This window comes from Camarhynchus parvulus, chromosome 2 (genome assembly GCF_901933205.1).
Source record: "Camarhynchus parvulus chromosome 2, STF_HiC, whole genome shotgun sequence".
Lineage (NCBI taxonomy): Eukaryota > Metazoa > Chordata > Aves > Passeriformes > Thraupidae > Camarhynchus > Camarhynchus parvulus.
In genome coordinates, this window is record NC_044572.1 from 59,965,247 (window position 1) to 59,985,138 (window position 19,892).

Consider the following 19,892-nt stretch of genomic DNA (forward strand, 5'->3'; position numbering starts at 1 on the left):
GATATTTTGTACCCGGGCCCCAGGGAGGCAACAGACCTCCCTGTGAGATGGGCCTGGTCGACATATGGGGCCCTCAGTTCCCTTCAGAAGGGAATCACCTACAACAATTACCCTTCTTTTCTTCTTGATGTTAGAGGTAGTGATCCATCTTACAGATGAATCATAATTGGGGGGTTCATTGAGTTCAAATACTTCAGTCAATATCCACCAAGTATTTATCCTGACTGCTTCACTAGATGCTTCAACTGAATATCTGTCCCTTCTACAGGATCTGTTGGTAGTATTTGTTGTCATCTTCCTCTCTTTTAGAAAGAAATATGTATTAGGCCTCTCTCAGAGAACACCTTCTTCTTCCATCCAGTTTTTAAACACTGGCTTCAAGTCAGCCTAGATATTTTGTTGTGTGTCTGGTTGATTTTTAAGAAAAGGTATTTGTTTGCAAGGGATAAGAATAGTCCTCAGTGGAGCTATTCCACAAGTTTATAACATGTCTCATATGATGGCGCAGTGTAACCCTGGCTGTGATGTGCTCTGCTGCACTGTGATATGTCTGAGAAGGGTGAAGCATTACAGACTCCATGTTCTTCACTTTTCCTTTATCCTCTTTTACACTATTGGACGCTTTATGCCTGCTCCATTTCACTCCCTTTCACTATCCTAGAATGGAGTCAGAGAGAGTCAGAGCCAATATGGTTCAAAGACAGATTGTACATAAGGAGAAAAACAGTGTGGGACAGAAAAGGAGGGAAGAGAGCAAAGGAAAACTAGCTCCTCTTGGTGAAAAGCAAATATTGGAAGTGTCTGGTTTTCTACACTTTGAAATGCTGGGACAGATCTTTCCTGGGGAAATTAAATTTTGTTGTCATAAAATTTTGATATATATCTGGCAAGGCAGATAGTTTCCTGTGCTCTTAGGAAGTTCAGACCTGCCATACCAGGCATGGTTATGACCCAAATGAAACCAATTGGTACGTTATACCATTTTATCCTATAAGAATATGAGGAAAATATGTGCTACAAGGCACTGACATTATCTCCATCAGCAAAGTGTCAGTGGGGACAGACTTTCTGAAACAAGGAGAACTCAAAGTGAGTATTATTCTTTGAAAACAGTGAAGCAGCACAGTCTGTGAAGGAAAGTGCACCATGCTTCAAAGACATGGATCAAAGTATTTGTTCACGATAAAAATAATGCTTGTGTAGCTCTGTGGGAGAGGAGTGACTAAAACCCATAGGACTCTAACTTTTATTTTACATTTTTGTTTTGCTTTTACCCTCCAGAAACCCCAGCAATTTTCAGAAATGCAGGACTCCACAACACACTATTGAAATATATCATGTGAATTATTCAACTGTGATATCTGCATATAGTATATCGTGATTGAAAGAAATCAGAATTTCTTAATGAAAGACATTTCTTGATCTATATTTGCCACACAATCTCATCTGAAGAGCACCAGAATTTGTACAAAATGCTCATCAGCGAGCCTAAAGGACTAGGCACACTGAGAATGTCAAGACAGTCTTTGGTATTCCTTTTAGGGAGATGTCACCTTAACTACCATGTCATGGTTCACAATGGTTAAACTGACCTTCTGTCCAGTGAGACTCATCTTTTAATTCCATCCCATTTAGAGATTCAAACATGTGTTCAACTAGTGATGAGTTGAATATGTGCTTGCCATGTCCCTCTTCTAAGAACAGATTGGGCACTTAGGTAATCACACAACTTACATTACTACAGATTTTCTCATGTCTTTCCTTAGGACTGAGCCACAGTGATATAAATTTTACCATAGATACTTAGATATATTGCTCTGTGTAGGAATAGGAGGTAGTAAACAAGTATATGGCAGGCAGATGACGACTCATGTTCACTGCAAAATTAGCAAAGCAAAATTAGACTTTATTTTAAATTATTTTGAACAACAAAAACCAGGTGTTCAGATAGTACTCATGAAAAATGAAGTCAGATAGGGTACATCTTAACCACAACTGTAATAGAGATAGTCTGGAGACTAATACACAATTTTCAGCCCCTATAAAATGATAATCATCAGCAAAACAAGGCAAAAAATGGCAATATAAGCCATTTCTTTTCCCTCCATTTGCTAAAAAACAGCAGGGACCTAGGAAGATAATCTCAGTCTAATAGCTACCACTAAACTAGGTTTTTATTAAATGTTTTTCTCTCTGATTTATTTCTCTTCATTCAAACTAGATATAGTTGGTAACAAAGTTTAGCCAGTACCTGCAAAGCCAGTGTGATAAACCACATCTCAACTTGTCAGTTTTGCCCAGGCCTGTGTCCATCTAACTTGATGGGGACATTCCACATTCTTTTCTACCCAGACATAATTTAGAATCAGAGTGGTATCACAGTCTCATCTCTGAACATAATCTGATTTCTCTGATCCTACTTGACAACCTACAGACTTAATCAATACATCTTACATATTGGAGATAACTCATTAGAAAGGGTCCATCTGCATTGAGATTTGAACAACTTCTAATTTCATCTTCATGCATGCCAAGAGAAATACATCTATCTTTCTGAAGCGTCATTTTCACAGACTAGGTTAATACTAATTTAATTTACTTTAACAGTAATCTAAATTAAATGTCTTCAAGAAAATGAAGAATCAGAGACTTGTGATGAAATCCAGTCAGATTCCTGTTGTTTTAGAAGCACAGCTGTCTCAAATGGTGGGTGGTGAGCAATATTGCTTCCGGTAGCTTGGGGAGGACATTACTTTCCTGAGCTGGGCTGAAGTTAATGGAACAACCAGCAAGTATTTGAATTGTATGTCTTGGTCAAGCACTCAGGATCTACTCTCATCTGGTTGGGAACAGATAGACTCATACAAATGTAGGCACAGATCTATACAGGTAGACATTTATCTGTCTGGATCTATCTGTCTGGACATCTGTCTAGGAGGCAGATATTTGCAGATCTAGATAGGCAATTGTATAGGTCTAGAGATAGATAGATAGATAGATAGATAGATAGATAGATAGATGATAGAGTATCAGGTCTGCCCAAGATACTGGTTTTGCACAACTGGTTTTTGGGAGCAGGGTGGGCTGTAGAGGGGGCTTTTGTGAGAAGCTGCTGGAAGCTTCCATCATGCCCAGCAGAGTCAATTCCTGATGGCTCTGAAGATGGACATGCTGCTGGCCAAGCCTGGGCCAATTAGAGAGGTTGATAACGTCTCTTTAATTAATGATATATTAAAGAAGAAAATCAAGACAAAGGGCACACGATTTTTCTTCTCATCAGAGGAGGAGGAAACGTGAGACAGCAAGGTCAGTGAAGAAGGAGGGGGAGAAGGTGCTCCAGATGCCAGAACTGAGATTCCTCTGCAGGCTGTGGTGATGACCATGGTGAAGCAGCCGTGCCCCTGCAGCCCATGGGGATCCATGGGGGATTCAGAGATCCACCTGCAGTCCATGGGGGAGGTGCTCATGCTGGAGTGGGTGGTTGCCTGGAGGAGGCTGTGATCCAGTGAGAGACCCAGTGGAGAAAGGGGGTCCCTGCTTCCAGGCTGGAGCAGCCTGTCCTTGGAGGACTGCAGCCCTGGAAGAGTGATCCATACCACAGCAGATTTGGGAGGACTGTTTGCCCACAGGGGGAGTTCACATTGCAGCAGGTGCAGTAGGGTTGCTGCTTATGAGATTGGAACCATTCCAGGTGAAGTTCGCAGAGAGCTATTTCCCGTGGGAGGGACCCCACATTTTCACAGGGGAAGGACTCCTCTCTCCTGGAGCAGCGGTGAGAATCACCCCCAAAAATCTGGGGTGACGAACTGACCAAAACCCCCATTCCCTGTCTCCCTATGCTGTTGGTGGGGAAAAGGGAGGGGCTGAGGAGAAAAAGGTGTTTTAAGAACTTATTTTACTTCTCATTATTCTCCTCTTATTTTGTTAGTAATAAATTTACTTTGTGAATTAAGCTGAGCCTGTTTTGCCCTTGAAGTTTTCTCCCCTTAACTCATGAACCCTTTGTTAATTGTTTTTTCCCTCCTTTGCCCAGCTGTGGCAGGGGAGGGTGAGCAAGTGGCTTTTGTGGGTGCCTGGTGTTGGGCCAGTGTCAAACCACAACAGATATAGATTGTCTGTATCCTGATGACTTTATCTATATAGATACACAGATATAGATGTATGTGTAGAGCCAGCTAGTTAGATACCTGTGTACATATCTACTAGGAGGACAGGATCCCTATCTACACCAGTATCTATCTACACCTAGACACAACAGGTAGCTAGGTATCTGTACATCCACGTTGCATGCACATATCATCATCAACACTAACTGGAAGTGTGCATCCAGATGTGACTGCAGGAGTAACAGCTTGCTGTAAGTGCTGGAAAATGGAATTCCTTGCAACATTCTCTGGCAGAATGCTTCATTCGCCTTAAACCGAAAACATCAAAACGGTGGATTATTTATTTAATATGGTTAGTTCAAAGGGATGGTGACTTCCAGTACACTGGAGGGACAGACTTTCAGTGTAAAAACAGAATATTCTTTAAAGCGTTATTAGTGCAAAACAACCCTAAAGCATATCTAAAATATTATACACAGCTGGCTTAGCAAATGTGCACACAGATACAATTCATAATGAATTCTGTGGTTTACTGCACATGTTCCAGGCATGCACTGTCTCCTCCCTCTGCTAATTTGCTTCATTGTCCTCTTCTTTTTTCTGTGTAGAAAAACCATCTGATCAACATAATCTTAACATTGGCTTTGTAGCTGAAACCCTCAGGCTTAGAAAGCAGTTTCCCTGTTTAGCCTGAATACAGTTTTATCTTTTCACTATCGTGCTATCATGCTGCAGAGCTCATTTCTTACTGCTCTTGTTCTTCAGTGTTGTGAAGAATAATGGCATACACATTGGATATTTGTGATGGCACTGCAAATAGCCCTCTTAACCTCCTCTCTTCCAAGTCTGAATGGCCTAGGTCCACAAAGAGTGTATGTAAAATAAATACTATTTTTCTTCAGCATATCTCTGCTTTAAGATTCACCTGTGTATTAGAGTGACTATATGATGATTGTATCCCCAGTTATCTGTTCTGTTTATGCTGGATATTAAGTTCTGCAGCTTTAAGACTGGTTCTGAGAACAAAGGGAGGGAATAGAAGCTTAGTTTGTTATCAGAAACTGCACTTGCTCTCCTTTGTCCTTTTCACGGAGTGTGTTGTCTGCAACACAGATAGCAGGACAGAGCTCTCTTTTGCTTTTAGTTAGTTTTTAGCTAGCTGAGGCAAAGAAGTTCTCTAGACTGTGGCTTTTCTTTTTCTGGGAACTGTCCAATCCTGCTCTGGACTGAAAACCCAGAAAAACACCGGGAGCTCACACCTGTGGCGCACCGGGGCCTGACACTGGAGGAACTGATAAGAGACTGAGCAAGCTGAGCTACACCCCACGACAAGGACTTTCTGAACTTGCCATCTCTTCAGAACAGCGAGGGATTTTATTGTTTAATATTATTCCTTTTTTTTTTTTTTTATCTTGTGAATACTTTGCTTGTTAAATAAACAGCTTTTTCCACTTTTCTCCAAGGAAATCTTTTCCTGAATCAGTTGGGGTAGTGGTTGCTTGAATTTGCTTTCTAGAGGGACCCCATTTGAAGGTTTCCTCCCAGGTTTGCCCTAAACCAGGACAACCTGTCAGATAATGGCAAGGAGGAGCAGAGCAGGAGGAGCAGAGCAGGAGCAGGGGATGAGCCAGGCTGGCAGGACTCAGCCCTACCATACCTGAGCGAGGTGACCACAGGGCAGCTGCCCTCCAGCCAGCCCCTGGGAGGCTGGGCACCGGCCCTGCCTTGCAGGGTGGCCACAGAGAACCACATATCGGGTGCACTCAGAAGGCCCACAGGTGTACAACACAATCCCTCAGTGACAGATAACAATCCTCTGCAATGGCACACCCTCCAAGAAAAATCCCTTTACAATCAGATCTTGTGCTGTGTACTGCAGTTACAGTATTTTAAAATCCTCTGCCTGATGCCTTCTCATGGAAAGCAAAGCTATTCAACAGACTGAAATAAGGATAAATAAACAGTTTTATTACATTTTTATAATCCATACTTCTTTTTTAGTTTTTATGACACTGGGCAGCTGAAGCAGGCTTGCTCTATGGCCCAGCTGGCTGCACTGTGTTCGCCTTCCCTCCCCACAACGGGGTAACTTGGCTTTTCTTCCCAGTCCTTACTTCTCAAATTTATTAGGTCTCCTTTCTTTAAAAATTGCAGTGGTTTGGCCTTGCTTACCCACCAAAAATAGCAGTGCTTGTGGGTGACCTTGAGAGGAGCTGGCTGGCTTCTTACTGTAGAGTCTATTACCTTCCTTGCTTGGACAGTGTGGAAAGTCAGAGGCACTTTTAATTTTGAACTAGTCAACATGATGAGTCAGTTATTACTTCTTGTAATAAAGCTGGTTTTGCAAGGTCATTCTAAAGGAAATAAATAAAATTGTTTATGTCATGGGTGCATTTGCACCTATCCCATATTGAACTCAACTAAACATTTATTTTCATAGGTATAATATTGAACAACTGTTTTATTTTCAGCTTGCCTTTTGTACATTGAAATGTTGCTTTTGGAAAGAAATTGAAGAATAAACCTTCTGTGATACACTGGATATTTTAAAGTGAAAATTAACAAAAACCTTGGAAAGTGGTTTTTTTTTGTGGGGCTCAGATATAATTTCTGATTTTTTGCAAGAAACACTGTGTATGTGGGAATTTTATATAAAGAATACTTAGCATTAGAGCATTAGATGACATTTAATATATCAAGTAACTAAGTGTGATCCATGTAGTGTAATTTATAGAAAGCATATCTCTTTGCTAATCTATTTCACTGACTGGACAAAAATGATTTTTCAACAAACGAAATTAAAAAAAATTGCTGATGAATTCCTCTAGCTGTCCATAGATATGGTGCATGATAATTGTTAGGAAGAGAGGTTGCAGGGCAAAGGCTGGACAGTCTGAAATAGACGAGTAGTACAAAAGCATCCATCCCTGCCTTAGTAAGAAAGGCTGTACACTCATCCTCTAAGGCTGGCTGGAAATGAGTTCCATCCATTTGTTTAATGAAGCTTCAAGAACAAAGATATTTTAATTTAATTTAATTAATTAAAAACCTCAACAATAAAAAGTATAACAATGATCTAATTTGGAGGGCAGTGATCAATATGTAAGGAGATCAGCTAGAGTGTAGCCAAAGATACCATCAAAACCTACTGAAGAGATGAAAACCCCAGGGAATATTTCCAACAGAGCTTGGATAATGCCTTGTGGTATTTGTCTGTAACTTAGGAAAGATTAGTGCGCAATTATCAACAAATAAGTCTTTTATTAATAAGTTATGCTTTGGAATGATAAATTCTGTGCTTGACCACTGTGTTCTTTCCCTGGCACAGAGGAAGAAGGAAGGAAAACCCATCCTTTAACAGGCATGGGATATTGACAAGTCGCCCTGTAAGCTGTACTTCTCCCCCAAAACCTCCACAGTTAAAGCTGAATATATATGATGGATTGAGGTTAAGTGAATGTGGTATAAATATTTATACTACACATTCACATTATACATTTTTCATGGGCAAAATGTCCCAATAAAGAACATTTTGCTATAAGGTGCCATGAAAGACTAAGAAGTGTAACTGTTTTTCAAGTTTAAATGTTGCTGTATCTCAGTCTGATGTAAACAATGCATGATGTAATTTTGGGGGGTTATATACAGAACTTGTTTTAGGGTTGTTAAACCTAATCAGGCAAAGGTAGAAGAACATTTAACTCTGCACTGAGTCTTCTACTTGAGTAATGATTGACCTATGGACACTCTAAGCAGAGCTTTGTTTTTAATGTGTAGCTTCTACATCTATGTAATATCCCCAGGTTATCTTAAGTATGCCATTAAATTCATCAATGTTGATGACCATGAATTTGGACTTGAAAATAAGGCAGAGAAACTTTGGCAAAGACTGAAGCAGATTGCCTGTGAATGGAGAAATTCGTCATAATGTCACTGAATACCTGGGGAATGGAGTTCAAGCTGATTTATTACAACATTATTTTTCATTTTTACTGGACACTGATCAGGCTTAGGCTCAAGCAATCTCATTGTGATGTCCATTCAAGCAGTGAGAGTGACAATGCTACTTCATAAGCACATTTTTATAGGTTTTGTGCTGTTGCCTGTTAGCATGCATCTTTTTGAAGGTGTCAGCTCTGCTGATATATATTGCACAGCATCCAGAGCTGTGAGACTGCAGCTGAAGCCACAGCAGAGAGATGTCTTGGGAATTCTAGCACCAGGAAGCATATGTCTGCTTACAGGATGATGTAGGCTGCATCATGAGGAGACACTGCTATGCATTCAGAGGTACTGGGGCAGATCCTCTCTGCTGATGAGACGTGTTTAGAAATGTGAGATTTTCAACAACAATAAGTAAGGATATTTCCCAGCTGCAAAATATCAAAACGTTACACAAGTGGAAAAAATGCAATAGAGTAGCAAAGCTGCAGACACACAGAACTCGTTCTTTCCAGTTAGCTATGCTGGGAAATTCCATAGCAATCCCCCCCATGTCAAATATGGGGGGGAAAAGCCCATCCTTCAGGCTTTTTGTCTCACCCCAGCCACCACTCTGAGTGGGTGTCTGAAGGCTGGACAGCAGGGACAAGGGACAGGCAGCCAGAGACAATTGCTGGACAGGGATGCCACTGAAGGAGTCAGGAGTTACTGGGATGCTCAGCCATTGCAGCTGAGCATGGTGGGAGTCAGCAGAAGTGGGTGGTCACATACTGTTTGCTTTTTCTTGGGAGCAATAAAGCAGTATGGAAAGACGCTGACTCTTACAAAATAAACTAGAAGGAGACTTTAAATGTATGTCAGAGGAGGAACAGGAATGGAAGGTACATTCCCAGTAGTGTTTACAAAAAAATTAAGGGAATAAGATCCAAGTTGTACCATAGATTTTTCTTCCTTATAGCCAAAAAAAAAAAAAAAACCCCAAAACTTTTTGTTTGAGCTTTTTTTTAACCCTTGGGAAAGACAGGTGATGGGAGCTAAGCGAGAATGGGAGGTGTCTCCATGCACTTCCATGCATGACTCCAGAGAGCAGCTCCAGCTGGAACTGGCAGCAGGTAATGCTCCATTCCCTTTTGCACCACAGGATGTGCCTGGCCATAGGCAGGAGCAAAACTCTTCCATGTAATTTCTGATATTTCCCTCACACAGAGCCCCTTTCTTATCAGAGTCTGCACTTACTGTTTTTCTTTCTGATTAAAATATGCTCTTGGGAATACAGGCTATTTGTGCTGTGCTCTTAGTAACCTTTCTACTGCATGGCGGGGGTGAAATGTCAAGACTGATAAATACCATAAAGTGAAGTGAACCCCTGAAAGACAGGCTTGGATACTGGATCATTATTTTTGCCAGCCAGGGTAGTTTGGCAAACCCTCCGAGAATCGGTTCCTACAAATTCACTGCAACTTATGTAAGTATGTGTGTATGCTTGTCCAATGTTAGATCTATTTCTTTAAAAAAATCAGAACATCACATGTTCCTTACCTTAAATTAGGTGTATTTTTAAGGACTTCAAATTATAAGAATTTTTTTTATGTATTACTTAGATTTTGTTCTCTTACTGGCATTGAAAGGGTAATATTTTCTCAATAATTTGACTAGTTTTTCTCAGCACTTTAATTTCCAAATAAATGTGGAGGATAGATTTATTCTAGTAACAAAAGCAAATATTTTATTACATGTTAAAATTTAACAATTTTTCTGCTTTTTAGTGGGAAAATTAGAGATGCTAAGAAATGTGAAAGACAGGGAAAAACTGATGGGTGAAGGAAAAACAGAGTGGGAATGAAAAACAAACATAACTTAATTAGGCCTTAAAATAGAAAAATAAAAAGGCTATATCTTATTCAAATTCAGTGGGCTGTATATACAAGCTGAGAAACCTGGCTGAAATGATTAATTCATATCATGCTACTAATTGCATTATAACTATAAGGCTGTAACACACCTGGGGTTTATTTTGGTTTTGTTTTCTTTGCTTAGCAATGAAATGAAGTGGGTGTGATCACTTGTTGGACCTGGCTTCCCTTTTGTCTGTCTTACTTAGCATATAAAAATAATTTTCATCAAGAGCCACAGCTTTGGGAAACTTGCATCATTTACCCATCTCCAGGATATGAATAAAACACTGAAAACAAGTTTTATGCAGATTAGGCATCATTGTTTAATGCAACAGTCTGGTTGGAAAGTCTTTGGATATAACTACAGGCTGTTAAGTCTGTTCACATCTTACAGTCCATAAAATATTGGTAAAGGCATAAAGAACATGGTCTTTTAGAAAAGATGCATGGCATTTTCAAAGGGAAATCCTGTCTCAGTAGCCTGATCAAGCTCTTGGAGTCAGCGAGCACATGGATAAAGGATTACCCTGGGGACATAACATGGAGTTTCCAAAATTCCCTAAGGTTCATAACCAGAAGTTATTATGGGAGCTTTTGGAGGAAAAGATCATTTATCGAATGAAACCTGGTAAAAGGACAGAAAACAGATGACTTTTCTTTATGGATGAATCAGTAGTTTGTTCCCTCAGAATTGGTGCTAGACCCAGTTTTATTCAAGACCTTCATCAGTGCTGTGGCAGTGGGAGTTCACTGTGCAATCTCCAAGGCTGCAGTTGGCACTAAGTTCTCTCAGACAGCCACGTGGCATCCCAATGGCAAGGAACTTCACAAGGACCTCAGAAAACTAACTGTGGTGGTAAAAGGGGGACAAAGAAGTACTGATCCAGATAAATATGGCCAAATGCATCTGGAAATAAAATCATCTAGGATGGGTCTACTGCATGGGGTTAAACACAGAGATGGCAGTGACTGCTCAGGAAAGAGTTTTAGTTGCTGCTGAAGTCATCAGCTCAGCATGCAGCAGCAGCCAAAAAAAGGCTGGGTGTTGTCAGGAAGAAGGAAGGAGAGAATTATATAAAAGATGGGCTCATGTCTTGATGCGGTGTGTACTTCTGATCTCCACAGCTCAAGATATTGCGCAGCTGGTGTGGAGGAGGACAACAAAATGTTCAAGGATTTGCAGCAGCTACTTCACCACAACACAGTAATAAGTTTGGGACTGTCCAGCTTGAACAGACAGCTGGGTTAGGGGAGATATGATCCAGGTTTATGAAATCCTATGAAAGTCAGTGGATAAGACAGATGCAAAACTTCTCTCTGCCACACTCTGCAATGACTAAACTTGAGAGCATTTGAAGCTGATAGGAGATTGGTTTTAAACGGGTGAAAGGGTGTCTTCACAGAAGGCATCATGAGCTTTCACAACCTTTAGCCATTTGAAGCAGTGGATTAGGTTTGGAAAAGAATTAGAAAAATTAATGGGCAGCAGATCTGCGCTAAGACCAGAGTGAAGTAGACATGAATATGTCCTGGAACATCTTTAAAACCATCTTTCTGTATGCTTAGGGAGTATGAGAAGAACAGACCACAAAATGTGGCCAAGCTCACATACTTTTCCCTAAATTGTACTGTCTTTTTGGTGGTGTTTGATATAATTAGCTTTACCCAGCTTGTACTTCTATTTTCTTAGAAATAAAATTTACAACATATAATTGGGATGAAAAGAATTATTCAAAGTTGCTCTGCTATTCTTCTGGACTAATGGCCCTCAGTTTTAATGTCAGACTGGAAATCATTGTAGAAAAAATATATGTCATCTTTATAATGCTGTGCATTATCAAGAAACAATACTTCCATGTTCTTTCTATCAACAAAACTCTTCCCAGATGTTTCTGTGAGATTTTTACTATCCAAGACCACATTAAATTTCATTTGGAACATTAGTCCCTTCTGGTTTTGAATGAAGCCCAGAATTAAGACCCAAGGAGATTCAAAGATTGAGCTTTTCCTTCAACCTTGAATTTCAAGGACAGGAGGTATTCAGTTTTAAGGCTATGATTCAGACTAGTTTCCAACAAACTCCTTCCAGTCCTTTTTAAAAGTGAATCACACATATTTTAACACAAAATCCACTCTCATTCAAAACATCTTTTGCTCATTTATTTTTTCAATTAGAAGAAAGAGCAACAATATGCAAGCAAATGTACTGATTACATGGCAACCACAACATCAGCTAAGGTTTATTACACTATCCCAGCATTTCATAACAGAGGTTTTCTCTTGCCCCTGTCCACTCTTGCAGCAAAACTCCTAAAGGCATCCACAAGTACAGAACAGGGTCTTGAGCTGCTAGTGAAGTTAAGACAATGGGAAAAAAGATGTGAAGAAAGATGCAAAGGTGTCTTTGAGAACATTTATTCATAGCTCATGGAGAAAGGTCAAATACAAAATCAGTAAAGAAAAACTGTCATCAGGGATTAAATGTGTCAGAAAAGATGATTTCAAGGAGGGGATGAATTGTGGAGCATCTTGGAAGTTTAACCAAGGGTATCATGGAGAGAAGGAAGCCACTGGAGGAATGTGAAAAGAGGTTTGATGCAGTCAAGCCCACAAGCTAGGAGAAGGGACAGGCACTTTTCTAACAAAGACTGCTTTGTTAAAGGCAAGGGAAGGAACACTGCAATATTCAAGGTGGGAAATGAGAATTTCTGCTCTGAAGGAAAGGCTTGAAGAGCTTTTAAGCAGAAATAACTGATAACTTGTATCAGGACAGAGCCCAGAACTTCTTCAGCAGGAAGCTTGAATGAGAGATGTCCTGCAGACAGAGGAAGCAACAACAGGCCAGTGGTAATGATGGTTTCTTTAGTGGTGAAAGAAGGTGACCTAAGGAGGGCTGGAAGGAGAAATAAGGAGATTTTTGCAGTAATGCTGAACTTGGGCTGATGCAGCGCATCCCCAAAGAAGAATTAAGGACGCCAACTCAAATGTAGGCTAGCATATTTGAGGTATTTCCTGTTTAAATATGTTTGCTTTTGGCAAACGAAGCTATGTTAACATAACGATGTAGGCAATGCTTTGCACAAGTCCTTAAACTCCCATCTTCCTATCACTCACTTTTAACTCTTACCTGATGTGCTGTTTACAGCCCTGACTGTTCAGGATGTTCTCAAAGCTTCACACCTCCAGGTGTTGGAGATGCAGCTCAGGAGAACAGGTGGTAATAGTTTCCAGACAATTTTAAAAATACCATGCAGTTCCTTAATGAAGCAAATGTTTAATGTACACAGAAAATATTGTAAACTGCAACATTAAATTGTGTTTTGAATATCCTCAAAAATTTTAAACAAAATTTACTAGAGCATTTGTTTGTATTCCTTATGCAGTCCACCCCTCTCTGTTGCTGTTTTATAACCAAACATAAGGTTTTGAGCACTTTTTATTGCATAGAAAGGCATCTTCTCATCTTGTTCCCAAGGCAGTTCTTGAAATTTAGAGCATAACCACAGTATGTGTGTGGAAATGTCATCCACGCTTAGAGTCTGAGAAGACTGTCCCTGACACAGCATTTCCTCACTGCTCACTGGCTTTCTGAAGTCTGTCAGGAACTTTCTGGGGTGGCTGACTGTTCTCCCAGCAGTTTTTGTCTAAATTGAAACTGATAAAGTTCTGGGACTTGGCCCTGACAGGAGACATATCTCTTGGTTCTTAATCAGTCAGGCTCGGGGCAGCCCTTAACTTTCACTTTTACAAAGAATTTCTCATTGAACAACTATGGATGACCTGCCAGATGGCTTTCCCACAATGGAAAGTTTTTTAAAGCTTCAGAAACAGTTACCAAACATCTGAGCATATTTAGTAAGTGCCATATACTATGTCTGCACATTTCTATGTAATCTACCCGAGTTGCTCTATCCCACAGTTTTCAAATATTTGGAGATCAAATTTGATTCCATATACTGTTCACTGGCTTGTTTCCCTTTTCTTCAGGCAGAAAGAGCAAGTGTGACAATGCAGGATATGTGACTTTTCCTCCAGTTTTTCTAAATTTGGCATGTTCATATTTGCCCTACTCTCTGGCAGATGCAGGCCTATGGGCCTTCCACCATCATATGGATGTTCACAGATCTGAAGTCTCGTTTCAGTGTAAAAAGGATGATTTTCCTTTGCATTTGCAGTGGAATATATTCACTCCTGAGTAAGAAACAAAGTGTTATCTTCCTTTTCTTCAGTTTTTTGTCTCTTGATCCAGGAAAGTGAAACTTGGGCTATCTCAGTGTGTGGAATAAATGGAAAAGTTGCATTGCATCCATGATCTTTTGGTATTAAATTTGTTTATTTAAATTTAAAAAAAGTCAGAATTAAGATTAAGGGGATTGTCCACACATAAACAGTCTAGAAGAGCACATCTAAACTCACTCAAACCATTGTATCAATACAGATTTTCTTAGTCTTTCCTACAGATGTAAGGATACTGGGAAAGGTATGTATTTGAAAATACAGCTTCTTCCTGAGGAACTACAATAGACCACTGTTGTAATCACTTTGATCATTATGTGTAGGAAGCCTGTAGAGAGCAGTCAGACAAATGGAGGTGGAGTCAGAACTTGGCATAGAATGTTTTAAAATAACATAATGATAAAATATAACCAAAGAAGAAAGGGGCTGGTATTCTTCAGGAATGGTATCTCTGATTACCAATTTACTATAGCTCTGCCTTCCTCAGCCCTTCTCAGTTTTGGGGTCAAAGAAAAACAGACCCTTCATCAGCATGGTTAAGACTTGCAACCTTGAAATGACAGGATAAACCTGTCATTTCTTCTGCCTCTAGGATCCTGCAGCAAGGATGCATGGTGCAAGATGTGTGCTGGAAAGAGGGAGTAGATTGTAGAGGGGAAAGTGATATTTTCTCTGCTTCTCATCTGCCTGTGTTATTTCATTTTTTCATTTTTTCCCTCAAGTAAGGATGCAGCTGGCAGTGAACACTTAGGTAAAGACAAGTGCTGAAGGAGCTCTTGGGTTAAGTTTTGTGTCTACTAATGAAGCTAGCTGCATTGGCTGAGGAAGACTTTGACCTTTCTATGAAAGCTTACTAAATTGTTCATTTAGTTCATCTCTTTACCTTCCATCATTGATGAGTGTTGCTTATCGTTCCTTTAGGCCTTTCCATCCTTTCTGACAAAGACTTTTACTTCATTCATGCACGGTGACAGTTGTCAGGCAACCTAATTTTGCTTATTTAAGAGAATAGAGGGGTTATTTCACATATTTTTTTTATTTTTTCACTCCCTTCTCAAAAAAAAAAAAAAATCGGTGTGAGCTGGAGTGAGCTGGAGGATTTATAGATCTTGGAAAAATGACTGAAGAAGAGTTGTTTGAGGAAATGCTCAGGATTAAGTATTGAAAGATAGCGGCTGTGCAGGACCATAGGCAGGTATTTGGAAAATGTTGGTCAGAATTGCCAGGAAAGAAACTGAGGTACAAATTATGTGGCAATATGATACCAAAAGGCTGTCTGAACCTTTAATGTTGCCACAATCATAGTTTAAAAAATTTGACTTAAAAAGAGAGGCTAGGGACATTTTTCCCCCTTGCTTAATGATGTGTCAAAACTGGAAGGCTAAAAAAGGCTGTGAGCCCAAAAAGTGCTAGAACAGAGCAAACTGAGATTTTGTTGAATGATCTGAGAACTTGGATATAAGAAGTGGACATTCAGCTGAGAGGATAAACAGCTGTTTATAAGAAGTTAGAAATCAAACTCACCCACACAGTTACCTACCTATTTAATTGGTCAGAGACACCTAGAGATGTCTGGGTATTCATATCCCTATTAATTGGAAGGCCTCTGTGTCTGGCATGCAAATTTACCTTGACTCTCAGGTCCTGTGATTGCCTGTGGGAAAACAACACTTAAAAAAATCCTGGTCTTTTAGGAAAGTAGCCAACACAAGTGACTCTGTTAGTGTCATGTAAGACAGATTGTCTGAGATGTTTCTCTCTGCCAGGGGCTTGAAGGTGTATTTATCACAGACTGAGAAGAGCTGTGCACACAATAGAGTATGTGAGCACCACATGCAACATCTAGAAATTGGAACCAGAAATTTAATCCCAGCTCTGGAAATGTTAAAAAGACTCTCCCATACCAGTGATTTTCCCTGTAACCTATTATTCACAGTATAATTTTTCCTGAGACATTTGGCATTTTCATGTTCTGTGCTGATTCCCTTTGGAACTCTGATCATACTTTGTCTCCCTTATGTAACTTCCACATTTTGCATGACAAACTCTCTGACTCCTGCACCATGCAAACCACATTCTGCACATGCACAAAGCTCATTTTGAAGGAGTTTGGCAGAAATAGACTGGAGGACCTGAGCTAGTAAATGGATGCAAGAGCTCCACAGACCAGAGTGGTGCACAGCCTAGCTTTTCACCATGACCTGCACTGTCCATCCATACTGTGGAACTTATCTTTGGCAAGGGCACACACACAAAGCCCTGTTTTAAAGTCTTAAAATCAGTGTTAGTTGTGTGTGGACCTCTTCCTGAATCTGCCAGGCATTGCTACTTTAGTTCATAGCAAGGCAGTTTTGCACTTGACAACTGCCCTCTTCACTGCATTACTCAGCTTTATTCTTTATTCAGTGTTTTAAAAGATGAAATTTGTAACTACACTGGTGACACCCTGGTGCTTTTTGCTTTGGAAGAGGAAGAAATTCAGCCATTAGATGCATCATGCAATCTGGGTGACTTCTGAAAATTAGTTTCATTGGGCTCTAGCAACTATCATCCCATGTGGTTAATGGCAAATTTTGTATAATGAGATTTTAAGAAAGCATATGTTCCTAATTGCTTGTTCTGACCAGGAATGACAACTTTAGTCAGTTATGCAAGATCTCTAATGATGCCAGGTGGAGCTGTAGTTAACAGGAAGCATGCACATTACATTGTCTTCACTATGGGCCATTGTAGGTACATGTGAGTTGAATTTACAAAATGTGATCAGTTTTTGGTTTCCCAGACTGAAACATCTTTATCTTCTCTGGGCTCTAAGGAGGAATCTGGCTGCTGGACTGAGAAATCTGTCTGCAGGTGAAGACAAGTGATGAAGTTGTTTTCCTATGTGGAAAAAAAAACATTTTTTTATATTACACTACAATAGCTTGTGATATTTTGTGTTATTTAGATATACCAGAGAGATCAAAGCATTGCAGTATATTTTATCAACTTGCCTGTATTCTGAATCTATGAAATTGTATTTTCTCTTGTTCTTATTCAATTTATGATTTATTTTTCTCCTGGTATAAATCAGTTTCTGTTCTATGGATTCATGGCAGGTATTCCATCTTGTTTTTCAATATGGTATGTCTAGAACAAATATCTAGTCAGTCATGGGCATATAAAGTATTAATCATAAGTGTTTGAAGGTATGTTGCTATAGCAATTCCTTTAGTGCAAGAAAAAATCAGCATAAAGCAGGCCAGGGATATGAGAACAGTAGGAATTACAAAGCTATAACAGCACTATTAACACATTATTGCATTGTAATGATATTATTTTCTAACTATTCCAGTCCCCAGCTGCCTAATTTTTAAGATAGAATTCTCCAGCAGGGATTTCATAAATGGCCTGACATGAAAGACACAATATGAAGAAGACATTAAGCTATCTGAAGAAAATATTTTTCAAAAGGGAAAGTGGGTAAACAAGCAAAATATCTTCCGTCCCTGACATACCAGATCCCTTGTCTTCCCTATTCCAGTGTGATCCACCCTGAGGTGCTGAACATGACAGGGCTGAATGGAAGAGATTAGCAAGACCCAGCTTAAAAAGAAATACTGTGAGTTGAGCATGTAAAGCTGCAGACCAGGAAAGCTGGGAGACCCAGTAGAAGGAGATATGGAAATGTAATTTCATCTTGTATTACAAATCTAACTGGAAAATTTTAAAACCAAAGCAGAAAAGACATTGTCTCTGGGAGGATTATAATTATCTTGGGGAGAAAGGAGGCAGTAAGTAGTGGTGCAGCTCACGTCTGTAAAAAGAATGCAAGGGTAAATTGAACTGATTGGGAGTATGGGCTGAACCACAGCGTGAAAAAGGACTAGTCAGACACAGATGCTCTTAGCCTGTATTAAGGCTGCTAATCCTCTGGGTGTATTAGCATTGCCTTCCCTGGGGGGGAGGTAGGGTCAGCTTCAAGTAATCCCACTCTTGGTATTTAACTCTTTGAGTCTGATGCTTTCCTAAAGTAGATGTTTGCATTATGCTGCAAAATATGCTGAATTGCCTAAAGATCTGGCCCTGCTATGCTCTGTGTTTTAAATATTGAATTCTTGAGGTTCAGCTATTGTAGTATCCCTCCTTCAACACATTCATTAGAGAAAATAAAACAAGAATCCCACTAACAAACGAACACTGCAGTAGACCTTTGGATTTGTTGCATTGATTTAGTGTCTGAATGAACAAGAAAGAACATTTATATTTGAGTGGATGGGATCAAATAGTAAAGATCAGAGGGAGCTAGCTGTGTATCATCCACATCCTTTCTTTTTAATTAAAGACAAATATAGGCCTTCAAGAAAAAGAAGCAGCAGTTCAAAGAGATATTAAGTTTAATAGCATGCAACCTTTACAGAGATGGATCATTTTCTCACTGTTTTGTTTTACAGCAAAGTGACAGTGAGAAGCAAGAAAGGAAAACTGGGAAAATTCAACCTGTCACAGGAAAAAAAATGGAAAGAAGAAAAAGATTGCTTTTGAACATGCTTTCCAAGGAAGAAAAAATTTTCAAAGGGGGAGGGAAGGAAGCAGATAGATTTAAAAAAATAATAGAGTTTAAAGATACACTTCCAATTTTGTAAAAAATGGGAAATGGGAAATGTGTGAAAAGAAGTTACACAAACTGCTTAATTTGAATTGTGATGGAAAGAACTACATTAGGAAAATAAAAATACCTAGGCATTTGGAAATGAGCAAGTGTGCTTTCCCACTGAACTCTTTTGGTAAGCTGCGACTTGCTCGCAGATTTCATTTTCCAGATATTTAAGAGCCAAAATTCAAATATCTGAAAAACTCATTAGAGGTATCAACAGCATTTAGTGTTTGTACAGCAGACTGCAGGCAGCACTGCAGAGCAAAACTTTTCAACTCTGTAGAGTGCCAAGCTTGTGGTGAGAAGCTGTGATACCACAAATGCATGGTTTTTCTGTAAGGGAAAATCTCTCAGCATGCAGAAGGTATCATTTACCCTAAAGAGGTCATGTAAGTGCCGAGTGAAATTATTAATAAAGTGGTTGACATTAAGAACTGGAATTTTGCAAGCAGTCCTGGCTGGTGAAATATCTGTGGTCTGTAAAATCCAAGAGGCGAGTGTGCACAGCATGTATACATTTGTGTAAGAACAATATGGGTGGCTGCATTATGAGTCTCATTATTTCTGTGTGCACATATATTATGTATATATAAAATTGTTGTTATTGTATATATGAATAGTGACAGCTGTGTGTATAAGAACCACCTATACATGTGCATACATTAAACATAATCTGAGATTTTTTAATGATGCATTCCTCACTACATTTTCCCAAACTTTGGAAAATATTAGTATTTTCCAAATTTAAAAATAATAGGCCCTTTTACTAATCTTGCATAGAAAGCAGAACCTTTACAAGGTTCCCACCTCTCTCCTAATGTCAGCTCCAAATGCCTTAAGAATACATCTTTTCCATTTTTGTTATACAGCTATTTCCATTCATCAGGAAACTGACTTTTATTGATGTCCTGAATGCTCCTTTAAATTAGGCTTCCACTACTGGGTCTAATCTAATACTGTATCATTTTTGAAGTAATACACAGACACTACCAGAACACAGAATGAAAGTGCAAAACACTGAGGAAGGTGTCGAGCCAAAGCATGCATCTACTGCATTTTGTTGCTCTATTTGGTTTA